Consider the following 19170-nt stretch of genomic DNA (forward strand, 5'->3'; position numbering starts at 1 on the left):
TTGGTTCTTTGGGCCATCATGCATGGAAATGCGTGATTGGTGGTCCGGGAACCGAGGCACATGTCCCTTTGAGTCGTTACAATGATAAGGGATATGGTCGATGCATACATGCCTTGAATTGCGCTGCCATGCCTCGTTTTGCCCTCTGTTGCTGTGAATTGCAGGTCCAGCAGACTTTCTTTGCCGACCGGCAGTGTAAGGTGCCGGCCGGCAACCTTTTCTCTGCCGACAGATTCAATTTTGTGCCGATGGACATATACCAGTGCCGGTGGTGATTCCACTCAGCCGGTGGTACTCCCCAGTGCCTAGGGATGCAACCCTGAGGTTTTGACAGTCTCCAGATGAGTGAAAGAAGGAAAACAGAGGCAGCTTGCGCATGGCGGCGCGCTTCCCGAGGCGTTTTCCTGTTTCAATTAATTTATTTAATTTGTTAATTAAATTAGTTAATTTGTAATATTAATTAGCTTGCGTAGTTAATTAATTTGTAATATTTATTCGGTCCCTCCGAGCGAGGGCAAGTCTGTAATAAGTGTGGGTGCGTGTGTGTATGTCTTCCAACCCCCACTTCTTTCTCCCTTTTATTTACCTGCTTATGATGGTAGATTAGGGCATATTTATTTTAGCATACCTTATGCTATGCATGCGTGCATTCATGCATTTGTTGACATGCATTAGGCTCGGTACATCACGCTAACTGCATTCGTACTTCAATTCAAAAATTGACTATGTGATAGTTGATCGCATTTCATATGCCATGTTTAGGGCTAGCCGAGCCTGCCTAGATCGCATTTTGCATGTGATGCATTAGCCACTTTTAACATGAACTAGGACATGCATGTTTGCTAACTAGTTTACTGTTTTGGCACGGAGTACGAGGTAAGCTTTTATGCTTTAGCATATCGCATGCGTGTGAGTGTTGCCATGACAGTATGATTACCATGAGGCTAGCTGCTTATGTGATATAACTGCTTGAATGCCTGTGGGTGGAGGTCAAATTGCTTAAATTGGGATAATGCGTTAAAACTGCGATTTTTAAGCCCACTAGATAGTGGCAAAACCATCTTTTCCAAAAGCCCACTTGAAGGTGGCAAAACCTGCATTTTAGCCTACTTACGAGTAGCAAACCATTTTCAAAACGAACATAAAATGTTTTATTTCCAATTTGGGCGATTCGGTCTATACTTGTTTGCCGCGCGCATAACATAGTAATTCTAGGCTAACAATTGGTATAGGAACACATAAAGTTTTCAAAAACAGATATCACGGTTAGTAGAGGCCGGTCTTCGGACCGGGCGAAAGGGGGTGCTCATAGCTGACCTTCCCCGATCGTACCCAAGCTCCCGAGCCGAGACAACTCCGGTGATGACGGACATGTGGCCTTCGGCACCGAGTCAGGGTTTCCTAAATTCTCCCATAAAAAATATTTAGGTGGCGACTCTGTATCTGGCAAAGCAGTCCATGTTTGGCACTACTTTTTCAAAAATCTGTTTCTCAAAACGATTTGCCAGATTTGGACTCTTTGGTTCAGATTAAGAACCGTGACACAAATCGAGTCCGAACTGTAGCACGAGGTCCCACGCGGGCGCTGTTACAGTTTCTGGCGACTCTGCTGGGGAATTTAGAGAGCTTGACTCGAACGCATGATATCCTGTTTTGATTCCATTTATGTGTCTCTTTGCATTGCATGTGCATTGGTGCGCCTAGGACACCGTGTTTGCCATCTGCCATTCCTGAACGGTTTGCCGGAGGCTTGTCTTGTCAAGGCATGACCATAAGGCTAACCGGCTATGGGCTCTGACAGTATGGGAACACAAACCCTGGTTTTACCGGGGTACCCATTTTGACCATTCGACCTAGTGCATATTCGGAAACCATAGTGACCATTCCAAGCTAGGACAGGTTGCTTACCCGATTATAGGTTGTTTGAAACCGCTGTGTGCGTAGTGAAACCCTAGCTCCTGACAAAATAGGACAGGGAAACCCTACCCCAACATAGGGGTGTTTTGGCTCTCTCTTATTTGCTATGTGCTTTTAGAGTGTACCTCTATAGGAACGCATATACCAGTTTGCGAGTTTGAGTATCGGGCCCGAGGGCACTAGAATCAGTATTGTTGAGAATCAGTTATCAGGAATCAGTTATCCGCGGGTATCAGATTCAGTATTTCGGGAACAGAAATCTGGGAACGGTGATCAGCAGTAGGGTACAGTTGTTTGGCTACGCCCGTGTTTGATCAGTTTGGGCTGAAATGCTGTCTGTTTTTCCTTTGAGGGTTCAGAGAGTCGGAGAGGTGATACAGAATAGCCAGTGTTCCCCCTTTGCTGAGGCAGGACTTATGATGGCGCAGAATTCAGAAGAGACTGTGGTTATGACAACCACATTAGGTCAAGGAATCAGTTTACAGGGCGAGATCGATGGTGGTGCACCACATTCGCCCAGGTTGCCTATTGCGCACCCGGTCTGGGCCTCCCAGCTATACCAGGCTCGCGAGCCTACTACATTTGAACTGATGAGGATGATCGAAGATCTTCAGAGAACTGTGGCAGATCTGGCCTTTGGGGTTTTGGCCCCATCATCAACCACATCACGTACCAGGGAGTTCATGTCTAAAGGCTCCCCAACTTTGGGACGGGTTGCATTGGAAGAAGGCCAATCTTTTGACAAAGTGGAAGCGACTGGTAAGAACAAGGTAGGAGCAGGCATAGGTCCCCATGAACACCTTCAGTGGGATATTGAGGCTTTGAAAGCTGAGGGACTGAACAAAGAGCAAGTCCTCGCAGTTGTTGCAAAAGCTGTGGATGACACTTTCGCCGCTCAGAATGAGAGCATTCTGAATCAAGGGGCAAGCCAGGAGAAGGGCCTTTGTGCCAGGAATGTTCCCTTCAGCCCTAATCCCGTGCTCGGAAATGATCGGCAAACCAGGCCAGCACCTGCCAATCCCTTTGCTGGTGCGCCCAGTAAAAATCCACAAGCCTTGAAGTACCAACCCCGAGGTCGGAGGGTCTTCCATGCCCTCTATATGCCTTTATCCAAAGCTCTCCAAATTCTTGTTGGACAAGGCCATCTCAAACCCCTTGAGCCTCGGCCTCTCCCGAACCCTCTTCTGGCTACACATGATACTACCCAGTACTGCGCGTACCATCAACAAACTGGCCATACTACCAACGCCTGCTTCCGTCTTCGCCATGAAGTACAGGATCTATTTGACAATGGAGTCATCCCCGCACCAGGTCCTGCAAAATCTATCGGCACTGGATCAGTGAACTCGAGGGATAGTACGAATATGTGATCAGGGGATGAACCACCTGTGGACGGCACTCAGTTTACTCCAGATGTGGCGTTTGGCACGCACTGTTTCGAGCATTTTACGAATGCTAGTTTTTGTGTTTTCTGACTTGGGTATTGGGTCAGTCTTCTCAATTTTTATTGAGTCAGTCTTTTCATACTGAGTCAGTCTGGTCTGTCTTGTTGTATCGAGTCAGTCCTGTTTTGTTAGGGTCAGGTGATTCCGGGGGTGTTACCTCGGGCATCACTATTTTGTTTTGTGTTTGTCTTTTTGCCTTCTTTTGAGTCTGTTTCTGCCTTGGAGCCAGTTATGCCAACAGATTTGAATGGAACAGCAGTGGTTTTCACACTCTTGTGTTTGCTTCTGCCGTGTGCCAGTTGTGCCAGAAGTATTGAATGGAATGACAGTGCTCTTCGCCTGCCTTTTCTGTGCCTTGAAATCATTGTATCGACCTAAGTTTTTTCAAAACTTTTTTTGAACACTGCGGTAAAAACGAAGAGGAAGGAATTCCTCGGGATTTGCAAAATTTGATCATTTGAGAGAAAGAGAGGCATGCTAAGCCGTTAATGAATGAAATCATGCTTGTTAGCGTGAGTACTGAGAAGGACCCTGGCTTGATCCAGACTGGTTTCACACTATCTTTAGCGCGAGCGATTTGTCGCTTTCTTAAAAACTTTCAAAAACAAAATGTTTTGCGCGGTCCTGCGAAGACCTGTGTGGAATCGCTCTTGAGATTGTGCAGCCTAGGATCGCTCTCAGCCTCGAGATTCGACCCCTCACTTTCAAACCTTGAACCTGAGTTCAGAACGTTCAATGGTCAACCGCCATATGAGGCCTGTGTGGCCAGATTTGAAGCAGCCCTCGGACGAGAGGCAAGAAAGTCAGATCAAGAAGATCAGGTCAAAGGAAGCTTGTAAAGCTAGATCAGAAGCCCCCCCTCAAACTAGGGGCAAAAATGTCAGATGTGCTCGAAGAGCCGAAGATGGATCCTTCAGTAAATCAATACAACAGCCACTCTCCTGGATACGGATGGCTTCAAAACCCTAAAACCATTTGACATGGACTTGTTACGCTTTTACCCTTTGAGAGGCTCGCTGGGCCGAAAACCCGGAAGGGCGACCCAGGCAAAAGTTAGAGCAAGAGAAAAATACAAAAAAGAAAAAATGCAAAGAAAAGAACAAAAAAAAGAAAATCAAAAAAAGGAAATGAAATGAAAATAAATGAAAAGAAATGAAATGAAAAGAATTGAAAAGAAAAAGAAGAACAAAGCTCGCAAGGTCGAAAACCCGCAACGGGCGCCTTGGCAAAAGTTAGAGCCTAAAAAAGAGAGGTTAAATACCCGAGTGTACCTTAACCCCGAACTACGTAAGGCTTGATTCCCATGTTTGGGATACGTAGGCAACTTCATTCTGAAGTCCAGCCGTAAAATACTTCAAATTCAACTGTGTCCATGTGATGGTTTTAGTCATCTTTGTCTTTTCTGTATCCGGGAGTTCGGTTGTGATCATCGCTCTGAGGACTGATTACAATACGCTACGGGGCCATTCAGACAAGGGGCAACTTCCCGTTGCCATTCAATGCGCTGTGGTGCCGTGCAAACAAGGGGCAACTTTCCGTTGCCATGTAGCTCTCTTCGAGCAAGGAGGCAATTTTCCTCCAAATCCGAGGTTGTGCGTCTCAAGAGTGGGTTCCGTGCTTGTTAAGCATTGGCCGTTTGTAAAAATAGTTTTTGAGAATTTTTACTGAAGTTGACTACTTTTCTCGAAAATTGTTCCATCTTTTCCAAAAACTGGACCATTTCTTGGATCCAAAAAAGGAAAATTTTCAGTGCTCATAGCCTGACTTGCATGATTTTCAAATCAAAAATCGAACAAGTGTGTTAATCTAACTCTCATGTTGGTCAAAATTGTTTTAGTAGAAAACCAAAACAAAAAATGGTCAAAATGATGAACTAGGGGCACAGTTGAGTCAGGCTTCCTGTCTTCCCCCTGTTGTCAATGCATTTGCCAGAGGGCACTCTACCTGCCAGAAAAGGGCACAACTGAAGTCAACAACAAAGGGCTGAAAGCTCTCTCATCCTCCAAGCAACGAGGTATCAAGACAAGTGCGAAGCACGAACTGGAATGGGGCGAGATGTTCCACTCCCTCATCTGGACAGATCTAACCACGTCCAAACTCCCCAGCAGGGCATCATCAACCGATGTTAGCTGCAGATTTGCTACACACCCAGTTGTAGCACAACCCCTCTATGGGAGGAATTCACTGTTGTGAACAAGAATCAGAGTCTGGTAAAATACCAGGGGCAAGAGCCCACAATTTCCAGCTTATCCATCAACCACCCAGGGGAGGGATGAAAAACGAGAGATTAAAGAATAGAGAGATGTGCGTTGAGAGAAAAAGCGAGAAAAGGGTTTTGAGAGAAAAACCGAGCTTGAGAGCTGAGTGATGTGAGAATCACAAATAAGAAAGGGTGGTAATAATACCCGGTGAAACAGGCTCCCTGTGCACGTCTGAGTGTCGTGTCTTTTTGTTTTATCTCGATTCTTGTTTTGAGTCGTTCCGAGCGTGTCTCGACGTGTTTAGGTTGTGTACCTTTTGTTTTCCGTTGTTGAGTCTTTCTCGCTGTGTTCAGTTGTAGGCTCAATACCTGGTCGAAAACTCATATCTCAATTTCAAAAATAAATCATCTTGTGCTCAGAGTGCTGTGCCATTCTCCACATTTGTGCAAAACAGTATTTGTTCTTTCATAAAACTGCAGGGTCCACCCCCGATAAGTGTGAACAGTAGAACAAGGACCTATCTGAAGCTATGTAGGTTCCAGACTGCAAAGCAAAAGAAAAAGGAAAATTTGGAGCATCTTAGGGTGTTCCAGCTTTGGCAAGATCCGAGACTGCATTTCAGGTGCACCTTCCCAGACCTCGCCATTTCTCTGGAGTATGAGTGTATCTCGACCCCAAGTGTAAGCCTGCTTCAAGTCAGAATGGCAATTAAAGCAGCAACAGATGTTATCTCTTGCCAACATAAACAGGGTGTGCCCTTGTTGAGCTGGGTGTGTTACAAAGTCCTCCGAAAGGTAAATCGGAGGCACCAGAGTACATGTTTGATGCCCTTCCATTGCATAGAATATGTTTTCTTTCGATTCTGCATAGAATATGCTTTCAATATTGCATAGAATATGCTCCTGTTTCTTGCATAGAAAATGCTCGTATCTTTTGCATAGAAAATGCACTCTTCCATATTTGCATAGAAAATGCACCTCATTTGCATAGAACATGCATTCACTCGCGCTATCATGCGCACCTTACATGCACTTGTTAGTGCATTGTATTTTGTTCGCGCTATTTTGCGCATCGCACTTGTTAGTGCATTAGATTTTGTTCGCGCTATCTTGCACACCTTACTTGCACTTGTTAGTGCATTGTATTTTGTTCGCGCTATTTTGCGCATCGCACTTGTTAGTGCATTAGATTTTGTTCGCGCTATCTTGCGCACCTTACTTGCACTTGTTAGTGCATTGTATTTTCTTCGCGCTATTTTGCGCATCGCACTGTTTTGTGCATTACATTTCCTTCGCGCTATTTTGCGCATCGCACTATTTTGTGCATTGCATTTGTTCGCGCTATCTTGCGCACCTTACTTGCACTTGTTAGTGCATTGTATTTTGTTCACGCTATTTTGCGCATCGCACTTGTTAGTGCATTAGATTTTGTTCGCGCTATCTTGCGCACCTTACTTGCACTTGTTAGTGCATTGTATTTTCTTCGCGCTATTTTGCGCATCGCACTGTTTTGTGCATTACATTTCCTTCGCGCTATTTTGCGCATCGCACTATTTTGTGCATTGCATTTGTTCGCGCTATCTTGCGCACCTTACTTACACTTGTTAGTGCATTGTATTTTGTTCGCGCTATTTTGCGCATCGCACTTGTTAGTGCATTAGATTTTGTTCGCGCTATTTTGCGCATCGCACTGTTTTGTGCATTACATTTCCTTCGCGCTATTTTGCGCGTCGCACTATTTTGTGCATTGCATTTGTTCGCGCTATCTTGCGCACCTTACTTGCACTTGTTAGTGCATTGTATTTTCTTTGCGCTATTTTGCGCATCGCACTGTTTTGTGCATTTCAATCCATCGCACTGTTTTGTGCATTTCAAAGTTGTTCGCGCTGTTCTGCGCATCGCACTGTTTTGTGCATTTCAAAGTTGTTCGCGCTGTTCTGCGCATCGCACTGTTTTGTGCATTTCAAAGTTGTTCGCGCTGTTTTGTGCATCGCACTATTTTTGTGCATTTCAAAGTTGTTCGCGCTGTTCTGCGCATCGCACTGTTTTGTGCACCTCACTTGCATCTTGCATGCATTCTATCGCGCTATCTTGCGCACCTCACTTGTACTTGTTAGTACATTGCATTGTTTTGAATACAAACCAGCTTCGCGTAGCGTATAAGTCCAACTTTCAAAACCGGCTTCGCGTAGCGTATAAGTCCAACTTTCAAAACCGGCTTCGCGTAGCGTATAAGTCCAACTTTCAAAATCGGCCTCGCGTAGCGTATAAGTCCAACTTTCAAAACTGGCTTCGCGTGGCGTATAAGTCCAATTATCAAAGTCTTCCTGCATATCATTTGCATCATGCCCCTGAACTACGCTGGTTTGATTCCTTGCAAAGGGATACGTAGGCAGCCTGTGGGCACAACCATTTATTTATCGGTATTTTGTTTGTTTGTCCAAGTCTTCGGCCTTGTCAAAAATGGGTCGTCTCTGGGCTTTGACATTCACTCCCGTCATTGTTATGACTTTCGAGTTCTGTCAAAGAGGGGCAACTGTAGACACCCCATTTTTGACCGCCCTTAAGACTTGGGCACTACTGATGGTTTGCTCGGTATTGAGAGATGTGCAGGGCAAAAATCAGTTTCTTCGGCTAGAAGAGAGGCAAATATTTCAAAACACTTTGTTTAGGGTTTTGGAGTTGAAGAAAAAAGGAAAGGAGAGGAGAAAACTAGTTTGGGAGAAGTTCGGCATGAATCCGGGTAGAAGCGAGTCGAGCAGGCCCCCGCTGAATCGGGCTTATCTATCTGTACACTTGGATTTTATCTATGATGCCGCTACCATCGGAAAGATTACTTCCGCGGCTTCATTTTTCACTCAAGAATCTCCTAGAGCCAAGTCCGGGTGGGGGAGATATGATCAGTTGAAGTCGGGCATCATCCCGGTTGGATCGAATCTGCGCGGCTTCGCGGAAAAGGGCATAACTTTTTGCACAGGAGGAATTTTGATGCAAGGTTTGCGCCATTGGAAAGCTAACTTCCGGGGCTTCAATTTAGACACCAACCGGAACTTTTTTGACCTCACCGGCCACCCACCGGCACTATATTTGTGCCGACCGGCAATTTATTGTGCCGACCGGCACTTTATTTTGCTGACCGGCAGTTTTTGCTAGCCGACGACCTTCCGGAGCATTCTGCAGATTGAGTGGATTCCAGCTGTGCCAGCTGGAATGCACAGAATTGATCCCCCACGTGCATGTGTGTTTGTTTTGCACCTTGTGAGCCTTTGAACCCCTTAACCTTCTAGAAGCTTGAACCTTTTGGCCAAGCTTCTTGGAGAAGCTTGGCCAGCTGTTTTAGCTTCCTCTAGAAGCCTTGCACCCCCCCTTGAACCCTTTGGCCCCTTTGAAGCTTGTCTTAGAAGCTTAGCATTGCTTATATAAGCACCTCTCCTCCTCCTTTGTTAGGGTTGGATTTTGAGGACAAAAAACCAGAGATATATAGACATATATCTGATATACATACATGCAACCCTCCATCTCTCTCCATATCTCTCTCATTCAACCATCAAATACCCTTGTTCTTGGGCCATTTCTTCATCAACTCATAGCACAAGGCATCCAACGCCCATTCCAGTAGCTTGAGGCTGTTCTCCAAAGCTTAGGAGCACCTAAACTTGGTCCAAGAGGCGCTGATTTGCTGGTCTTCAAGGGTGAGTCCTCATCTTCCCTTTTCTAGCCTTTTCTTGCTTAATATCTAAGCCATAGTTTCTTACATCTTTGGGCTCCGACCCAAACTTCAAATCATCATATTTTGAGGTCCTCTTCATGTTTGATTGAGGACCTCTTGCTGTTTGAGGATAGTAGCTAGCACTTCCTTCTTTATCTCTCCTTTAGGCCCTAATCTTGCATGTTGTTTTTGGCCTATGTGTAATCTGTTTTTGGGGATGTAGTAAACTGTAGATAGGCTTATTTTGAGCCCCTATTCAACATTGAGGAAGGGCTCAACACTGTTTGGGACTTCCATATTGTACTTCCCTTTATATCCTCTTTTTGGTCCCATTTTTGTATGTCTTGGCAGCCCCTGATGTTGCTGTTTTTGGACCTTGGTCCGAACTAAAAGTGGCTTTATTTTGACCTTCTTAACATGTTTTATTAAGGGTCTTTGGCTGTTTGGTGAATGTTTTGTATACCTCATGTTATAGCCACTTTTGAGCCTCGTTTTGCATTGTATTTCTAGCATGTTTGTATACTGATTTCGGGGCTACCATGAACTGTGAATGTGCATATTTTGGGCCCCTATTCAATGTTGTTGAAGGGCCCTAACATGTTTGGAGACAGCAGCTGTGAGTTGCTTCATAATCTCATGTTTAGGGCCATTTTTGCATGCCATTGTTGCCCTATCTTTGTTTGCTTTTTGGCCATGAGTTGTACTAGTAAAATGCTAATTTTGGGGCTGCCTTGCTACTGTCTATTCATTGCATATCCATGTTGTGCATGTTTGATATAGCTATAGGCCATTTCGGGTGCCAAAGTCCATGTTTCGGGACTATTCCATGCATCGGGTGTGTTTTCGCCTCATTCCGGGGCTGTTTTCCCCCATATTTCAGTGCTGAAATCCCATTAGCATATTTGCATGTCATTTTCCATGCCATTGCATTGCATATGCCATTGCCTCGGTTTGCGTGCCCGTGCGCACGCATTTCGAGGCACTTCATTTTCATTCATCGGCCTCTTATGTGAGTGTGGCTGAGGCTCTCTCATGTTAGTATAAGTCCATGTTGCATTCTATATGCCATTTTAGCCATTGCATTGCATATGCCTTTGGCTCGGTTTGCGTGCCCGTGCGCACGCATTTCGAGGCACTTCATTTTCTTCCATTGGCCACTGTTTTGGGCCTAACTAGAGCTGCCTAATTCATGTATAAAGTCCATCTTTCCATCTATTTTCATTGCCATATGTATGCTTGTATGCTTGCATAAGTGCCTTGCCATGCCATGTTGCATTCTTAGCTTGTATGCCTAGGTTGCATTGCATCTTGCATGCATTCCTTGTCCCTTGACTTGGGTGATAGGGATTCGGAGTTTTGTTTGATTGGTTTGCATACATTTGAAATCAAAGTTGCATACTTGGTTCTTTGGGCCATCATGCATGGAAATGCGTGATTGGTGGTCCGGGAACCGAGGCACATGTCCCTTTGAGTCGTTACAATGATAAGGGATATGGTCGATGCATACATGCCTTGAATTGCGCTGCCATGCCTCGTTTTGCCCTCTGTTGCTGTGAATTGCAGGTCCAGCAGACTTTCTTTGCCGACCGGCAGTGTAAGGTGCCGGCCGGCAACCTTTTCTCTGCCGACAGATTCAATTTTGTGCCGATGGACATATACCAGTGCCGGTGGTGATTCCACTCAGCCGGTGGTACTCCCCAGTGCCTAGGGATGCAACCCTGAGGTTTTGACAGTCTCCAGATGAGTGAAAGAAGGAAAACAGAGGCAGCTTGCGTATGGCGGCGCGCTTCCCGAGGCGTTTTCCTGTTTCAATTAATTTATTTAATTTGTTAATTAAATTAGTTAATTTGTAATATTAATTAGCTTGCGTAGTTAATTAATTTGTAATATTTATTCGGTCCCTCCGAGCGAGGGCAAGTCTGTAATAAGTGTGGGTGCGTGTGTGTATGTCTTCCAACCCCCACTTCTTTCTCCCTTTTATTTACCTGCTTATGATGGTAGATTAGGGCATATTTATTTTAGCATACCTTATGCTATGCATGCGTGCATTCATGCATTTGTTGACATGTATTAGGCTCGGTACATCACGCTAACTGCATTCGTACTTCAATTCAAAAATTGACTATGTGATAGTTGATCGCATTTCATATGCCATGTTTAGGGCTAGCCGAGCCTGCCTAGATCGCATTTTGCATGTGATGCATTAGCCACTTTTAACATGAACTAGGACATGCATGTTTGCTAACTAGTTTACTGTTTTGGCACGGAGTACGAGGTAAGCTTTTATGCTTTAGCATATCGCATGCACTACAACAAAAGTAACCTATGGTGACGAAAACTAGTGAAGAAAATAAAATTCGTCACTAAATGAAAATAATTTGTGAGGAATTTATAAATTTTGTCACATATAATAAAAAAATAAAAATGATAGGTAACAAAATTTATTTTCGTCAATAAATACTTCATTTTAAGTGAGGAAAAATTAAGTTTCGTCACCAAAAATTTTCCCGCTATTTTTTTTGGGTGGCGCCAAAATTTTGAGACTTTTGGTGAGAAAAAATTTTGTCACTAATTATAAAATTATTTGTGAGGAATATATTTTCGTCACCAAAACGTTTTAATATTTTTGATATCTTTTGGTGAGGAAATAATATTGTCACCAATTTTGGTGGGAGATTTTTGATATATTGAGCGGCAATTAAGAAAAAATAGGGTATTAATTTTTTTTACCCCTTTTCTGTTTATCATCTCTCTCTCTCTCTCTCTCTCTCTCTCTCTCTCTCTCTCAAAATAGGGTATTAATTTGTCTTATCTCTTGCTCCTCCACCACGCCGATCACCATCGTCGCCTCTATTAGCCTTGCCGATCGTCGCCGCCACTAGTAGCCTTGCCGGTAACCGCCACATCTTCTTCGCTCGGTGATTTGGTACTTGATTTCTCTTTGCTCTTTTTCTGGTATCTCTTTCTCTTATTCTCTGTATTGGTATGGTGACGAAAATTAGTGAAGAAAACAAATTTCGTCACTAAATAAGAATAATCCATGAGGAATTATAAATTTTGTCACGTATAATAAGAATATAAAAATAATAGGTGACGAAATGTATTTCCGTCAATAAATACTTACTTTTAGGTGAGAAAAAAAATAAGTTTCGTCACCTAAGTTTTTCCCACTAATTTTTTTTGATGGTGCCAAAATTTAGAAACTTTTGGTGAGATTTTTTTTTCAACAATTAAAAAATTAATAATGAAGAATATATTCGCGTCACCAATAAATTTTTTTTTTTTGAAAAATTTGATTTTAAATATTTTAAAACCATTTGGTGAGAAATATATTTTCGTCACCAATAATTTTTAATATTTTTAGGCCTTTTAGTGAGAAAATTGTGACGTCACTAATTTTGAAAGAAGAATTTTAACATATTAAGCAGTGATGAAAAAAAATAGTCTATTATTTTTCCCTCCTTTTTTTTTTGGATCAATTTTCCTAAATTATTTTTCCCTCCTTTTTTTTTGGATCAGTTTATTTTTCCCTCCTTTTTTTTTTTTTTTGTTTTTTTTTATCAGTCTTCGTATCAATCTGTATCTCTATCTATCTCTCCCTCTCAAAACAAAACACAATCAGTTTTCCTATCAATCTCTATCTCTCCCCCTCTCCCTCTCCCTCTCCCTCTCAAAACACAAGTGTCTTTGGAGACGAAAACTAATGACGAAAATAAATTTTGTCACGAAAGACTTACCCTTTAGTGAAGAAAATAATATTTTGTCTCCAAATGTGCCATTTTTAGAGAGAAAAATAAAACTTCGTCACCAATCTACATACATAATAAAAAATTAGGTGACAAAATTATTTTTCGTCATTATTTTTATTTTTTTCGTCACCAAAATTTTTTCCCGCTATTAAAAAATTTGAGGGGAATTATGCCGCCAAGTTAGTGATAAAAAATTTCGTCTCCATTAAAAATATTATTAGTGAGGACAAATATTTTGTCACCAAATATTTCAATTTATAAAACTACGTAGTTTTGTGTTTTGGAGACAAATTCTATTCCTGACCAAATCCATTCTCTTGACCCTAATGATCCATTGCTCTCATTTCACACGCAGAGGCAGACGGTATAGCTTCATCAAAGCTCTTCGTTTCTCTCTCTCGCACCATTGTCCAACTCACAGCACCGTCCACGAAATCCAGGTTAGTTGTAGTCTCTGTTCCTCTTTCTCTACCCCTCTCTCTATTCGGGTCTCTCGTTTCTCATTCTCTACCCTTACTCTGTCTTCAGACGCGTTTGGGTCAAGATGAGATTAAATCCATTCCATTCATTGCTTCTAACATTTCTATAACCTCTCTACTTTGAAGGTTCCATGAACAACTTGAATGATTTTAATTTGGGAAAAAAATATGAAAAATATAATGATTATCATGTTGGATATTCTGATTATGATATTCATATTATAACTAATATAATCATTGAATTGAATGGATTGTTGTTGATTCTACACACTATAAAGTCTCATGATATTCTGATTGTGTTTGCTAGGTGTTTGATAAAATGCCACAATGGCTAGGTTTTTTCTTTATTGTTTTGTTTTTTTGTTCTTTTTTTTTTTTGGTTGGAGAAATTGGTTCAATCTTAGATCTCTTCCATGGAGTTTGTGGCTTGTCGTAGTAAATTACTTCAACCCAAAGGCAGGTATGTCAGTGTTGTGTTAATTAAATCCTTTTAATGAATATGACTTTCCATATAGGTTGTATATATTACTGAATTTATTTTAATTTTCTTAATAATAAATCTTTTTCAACTACTATATAGTTATAAATAATGATTAATTTATTGTTGCTGACAGCCTTCAGGACAATGTTTTCAACTCTGGGGAAAATGGTATGTATTAACTGTAGTTTTTTCAACATTTTATTTGTTCGTATCCATATTAGTAACTTGGGATTGGTGTTTGGCCTTTTATGTGGTCCTTATGTCATTTAGAATTCTGGATTGTTTTTGTATAATTGATTTAGAGTTCAGAAACCAAGAAAAATTTATTAGATCTTAATGATTGTCATGTTATCAGTCAATTCATGTTGATATGTGGTTAGGTTTTGTTACACAGTTCCTTTGGAATTTTATGCACCCTGGTGCGGTCATTGCAAAAACTTGGCTCCAATCTTGGATGAAGTTGCTGTTTCATTTGAAAGTGATGCTGATGTTGGCATTGCAAAGATTGTAAGATCTAAAACCCAAACTAGCTAAAGACTACTTGAAGAGATTTGTTGCTTTGTCAGTATAGACGGTTATTTTCTGCAAATATTGTGCACTTGAATTATGTTTCAATATTACTCTCAAAGTACCTTTCCTTTAATGTTATTTCTACCTTGCAAATTGAAATTGTTTTCTTCCGTCATTTCTAGGTTGCAGGTTCATGTACTGTTCATCTATGGCTTCTAAAACTGAAGAGTAAAATTCTTTTCCTTCAGGATTTTACAACAATATATAGTAAAAATTATTTTTAATTAATCTTAGCTTGATATTTTGGCTCATCTATGTTGGTTTATTTCTCATCCATATATAGAAGCTTTTTGATTATTGAATTTTTTTTGGGTGTGTAGTATTTGCTCTCTCTCTCTTTGGTCCTAAAAGTTGTGGACAGAATTGTACAACATTGTTACTACACATGAATTAGCTCAATCTCAGTTCTTTATGCTCAACCTTAATCCTCTTTCACTTTCCTTCATTTCTTTTGCTCTCCTCTCTCTCTCTCTCTCTCTCTCTCACGGCATTCCTTCTGCCTCTTCCCCAAGCGCTGCTCCTCCCTAGGGCTCACCATAGTTGTACTTTAGAAGAATCTGGTTTGTTTAAGGTATGAATGTTTCAATTTTTTTTTCTCTATATCTAAAGAATCTTCTGATTAAACTCTGAAACACCTACTTCTTAATTGTTTAACACTGAAACACCTACTTCCCATTGATTTAACATTGAAACATCTACTTTCTCATGGATTTATGCCATTTTTTCATGGAATTAGGATTTATTTGATTTAACACATATTTTCTCATGGATTTAGGGCATTTTAATTCGATTTAACACTCAAACATCTACTTTCTCATGGATTTAGGGTATTTTCTCATGGAATTAGGGTTTATTTGATTTAACACTAATATTTTCTCATGGATTTAGGGTATTTTAATTTGATTTAACATTCATTCTAATTAGTCCACATGTCAAATTGTCAATGATATGATATCCAATATAAACAGTTTTTCAATAGAATTTGCTAACTCTAATGCATAATCATACAATTTGACACTGATTGTGCACAAACAGATTAAGAATGTATCATGATCAACCTGCACACAACCCATGCATTAAGAGTCATCCTCAGCCTTATTGGCAACCTGCTTAAGGAACTTTTCTTACGCAATTTTTAAGAAAGATGGAGCAGGTAAGTATTAAACTAAGTCATTCAGTAAGCCTACTAGAAACATGAAAATAAAACTGGAATGAATTTTTGGATAGATAAAAAATGAAACAGAAAAATTACTAAACTAATAGAAAACAAAAACACTGAATCATTTTTTAGAAATATTGTTTTCATTGTTGTAACTTTCTAGAAAGATGAAACATAAAATTTATCGAACAGACCCCTTCCTTAAGTTAAAATATGAAACACTTCTACTTATTAGTCTGTCCTGACTCCAAGTAGTCTGTTATTATATTCACTGAACATTTTTTAAACTCCGCAATTTTCGGAGGGTCAGATCATTTTTCCCTCAAATCCAATAGTTGATCCTTAACTGTATCCCATTTTGAAAGGAAAAGCATGAGTTTGGAAGTAGTTAATTCTTTTAAGCCCATTCAAGGAATATATATTTTGAAAGAAGCAACTTCAGGAAGTGACACAGTTATGATCAATAGGCAAGGTGTAATTTCTGTTATGTGAAATTTTATCTCGTGTATGCCTGGTGCAAATGTTTTTTTTGAGAAAAGGAATTCCTCTGTACTAGTTACATTTACTTCAAGAATGTTGATTTGGATAGACTCATTTGGCAAATTGGCATTAGAATGATTTATATTTCATATCAATTTTTACATATTTGATACCCTTACAGGCATGGAGGTCATATTTTGAACAACAAAACTCCATTTCTTATGGAGTCAATTCTCATAATAAGGAGAACATCAAGGAGGTACAACTCTTTCACAATGCATTTAACAACGGGGCATTGGACCACCCGTTGAAATGAAATTATTTCATTGTGTTATAGAATATATCATCTGAGTATATTTCATTAAAGAGGGCATTTGCAATGAACTCGTTTTGTTCTTACTTAGCAGTGAGTCACTGTGCAGTCACATATATTGGTGCACTGAAAAATGCAATTACCTCTTGAACAGTTCTAAACATGGATTGTAGAAACTTATTTAAGATTTGTTTCTCTCTTCTTTTGTTTGAACTAGGGGTTTACTTGGTAAGGATTACTTTTGGTCATTATTTATAGGTGACTCTAGTCTGAACTTCGTGTCCACAACGAAAGTCCCAGAATATCTTCATCTATGAGAAGGCAATAAAGCACATTGTTCTGTAGTTGATTCTCTCAATTCAACCTTAGTTTATCAAATTTAGTAGCATTTGATTGGAGTTCACATTTTACAGTTCCTGAACTTTTTACGAGCCCGAGTTAGAGAATTGAAGAAGATTGATCATGCTAATCATACCATAACAGTGCTGCTAGTTGGGATTCCCAATGTTGGCAAGTCAGCCCTGGCCAACTCCTTGCATCATATTGGGCGGATTAGTGCTTCGGGTACTTCAACCTTATTAAATCCTATTATCCATTACTAATTTTCTAATTAAAAAGTTTGATTTAGAAGAACTAATTTTCAAGATTCTTTTTTTCGTAAAAAAAAAATATGTATTTATGGTCATTAATTTGGTGGCATATTTTTATTTTTAAGAGAAAGGAAAGTTGAAACATGCAACAGTGAGTCCGCTGCCAGGGAGACAAAAGATATCAGCAGCTTGAAGGTGTGTAATCTTTCTTTCTTCTATGCCTATATTGCTAGAATTATTTGGGTTGGGAATTATAGCTAATGCATTCCAAATTCTCTTGTTATTTCATCTTCTCTTAAAAAATGGTCATAAGAGAAGACCTTTGTTATGCTGAGGTTTTTCAGCATGTCTCTTTTCTTTCAGCTTCCTTTCTGTATGTGTTTATCATGTAATAGCTGAGTTGATTTTTATTTTCAGATTGGTAGCCATCCCAATATTTATGTCTTGGACACCCCTGGGGTTTTGCCTCCAGAGATTCCTGATGCTGAGGTGTGTTCGAAACTTGCTTTAACAGGTATGGTTAATGAGAAATTGTCTTTCTTTTGTGATCAAACATGGTGAAAAACAATGGGCTAGAGTTACTCTCTCAAGCCACACAAAATTCTCTCCCATTTGGGATTTGGTTAGATAATTGAGATCTTTAGATTTTTCAGCAACTCTGCTCTGATACATGCTTTAAATTTGAAATGCAGGGGCTATTAATGACTGTTTAATTGGGGAAGCAGAACTAGCTCAATATTTTTTGGCTATCCTCAACTTAAGTGATGAATACAAGCAATGGTCAAAATTTTCTACCACTGCGAGTGAAAAATTATCAAATGAGAAAGTCGAAACTTCAGTTGACTCTGAGTTGGACAAGAGACGAAAGCAGTATGCCACAGATCACACACAGGTACAAACATTTCAGTGATCAACTTATCATGTAATTTGAACAATTTGTATTACTGAATAGGGAAGATAAGTAAATCTTTACAATGTTTCTTTACAATCTGGCAGTGAGATACATTAAACTACCCACCAGCTGCTTGTAATACGTCTCATCAACTAAGTCTCTATTTCCGTGTTGCTTTATCATCAAGGATCACCTCAACTCTTTGAAGTTTTGAATTGTTATATGCATTTCTACTAAATTGGTTTATAAAATAAAATTATTTATATATGAGTTTAGATGTAATTGATAATATATTAATGTTTGCCTTGTTTATTTTCTTTGCAGATTGGTTTTGATGACGTTCGGAAGCATACTTGCAAATGAAGATCAACTGTTGAATTTTTTTCCCTAAACTGATGCTTAGTTGTAGTTGCAAATCAAGATTGAGTATTGATTTTTTTTTGTGGACTCCACGTTAGTTCATTTTGGGATTTGCTTTGATGGTTTTTTTGTGATACTTAATGGATTATTATTAAAGTTGTTTGATGGATATATTTTGATTTATAATATAAATGGTGTAGTGAATTTTTTTGTGGAGTGATGTATAATAGCTAGTGGATTTCTTAGTACAATTAAAAGGCTATTGGGATATGAGCAGGGATATTTGTAAAATAATAATTTAAATTGAATATAAAATATGGAACAAGTTTAGTGACGAATTTGTTTTGTCATTTGTACTTGTTATTATGACAAAGTGATTATTCGTCACTAATAAACTTTTTTGTGACAATTTACTGCAGTTTATATATGAAAATTTTTATTTATTTTGTTGTTTGGTGACTAAAAATTTCATCACGTATATATATATTTGTCACGAAATATATTTCGTCACCCATGTATGACTTTTGAAGACGAAAAATTATGACTTTTGAAGACGAAAAATTCCGTCACTTTTACATCTTATTGTGACGAAATTATTTCCTCATCAATGATTAACATGCGTGACAAATTTATTCGTCAACTAAAGTTATAAATATGGTATTAAATAACTATTTGGTGACGAAAATGAGAATTTTTGGCGACAAAATGTTGTTTTATTGGTGACAAAAAATTTCGTCACTGAAGTAATTTCATTGGTGACGAAATTATTTTTCGTCACGTTGGTTTTTAGTGACAAACATTCAATGACGAAACCGGTGACGAAAAT

General features: G+C 39.8%; 1 pseudogene across 1 annotated transcript; it reads left to right on the top strand.

The window, feature by feature from the left end:
* The first annotated feature begins 2336 nt into the window (after positions 1–2336).
* LOC145792545 (DAR GTPase 2, mitochondrial-like) lies at positions 2337–18509 on the top strand (annotated as a pseudogene). Its single transcript, XR_014331919.1, has 13 exons — positions 2337–2418; positions 12129–12164; positions 13376–13460; positions 14114–14148; positions 14375–14487; positions 14673–14718; positions 15039–15121; positions 16371–16448; positions 16916–17066; positions 17218–17287; positions 17510–17606; positions 17785–17984; positions 18309–18509. The product of XR_014331919.1 is annotated as a DAR GTPase 2, mitochondrial-like (transcript).
* The last annotated feature ends 661 nt before the right edge of the window (positions 18510–19170 follow it).

This window comes from Camellia sinensis, chromosome 6 (assembly GCF_055761805.1).
Source record: "Camellia sinensis isolate YWXY chromosome 6, ASM5576180v1, whole genome shotgun sequence".
NCBI lineage: Eukaryota > Viridiplantae > Streptophyta > Magnoliopsida > Ericales > Theaceae > Camellia > Camellia sinensis.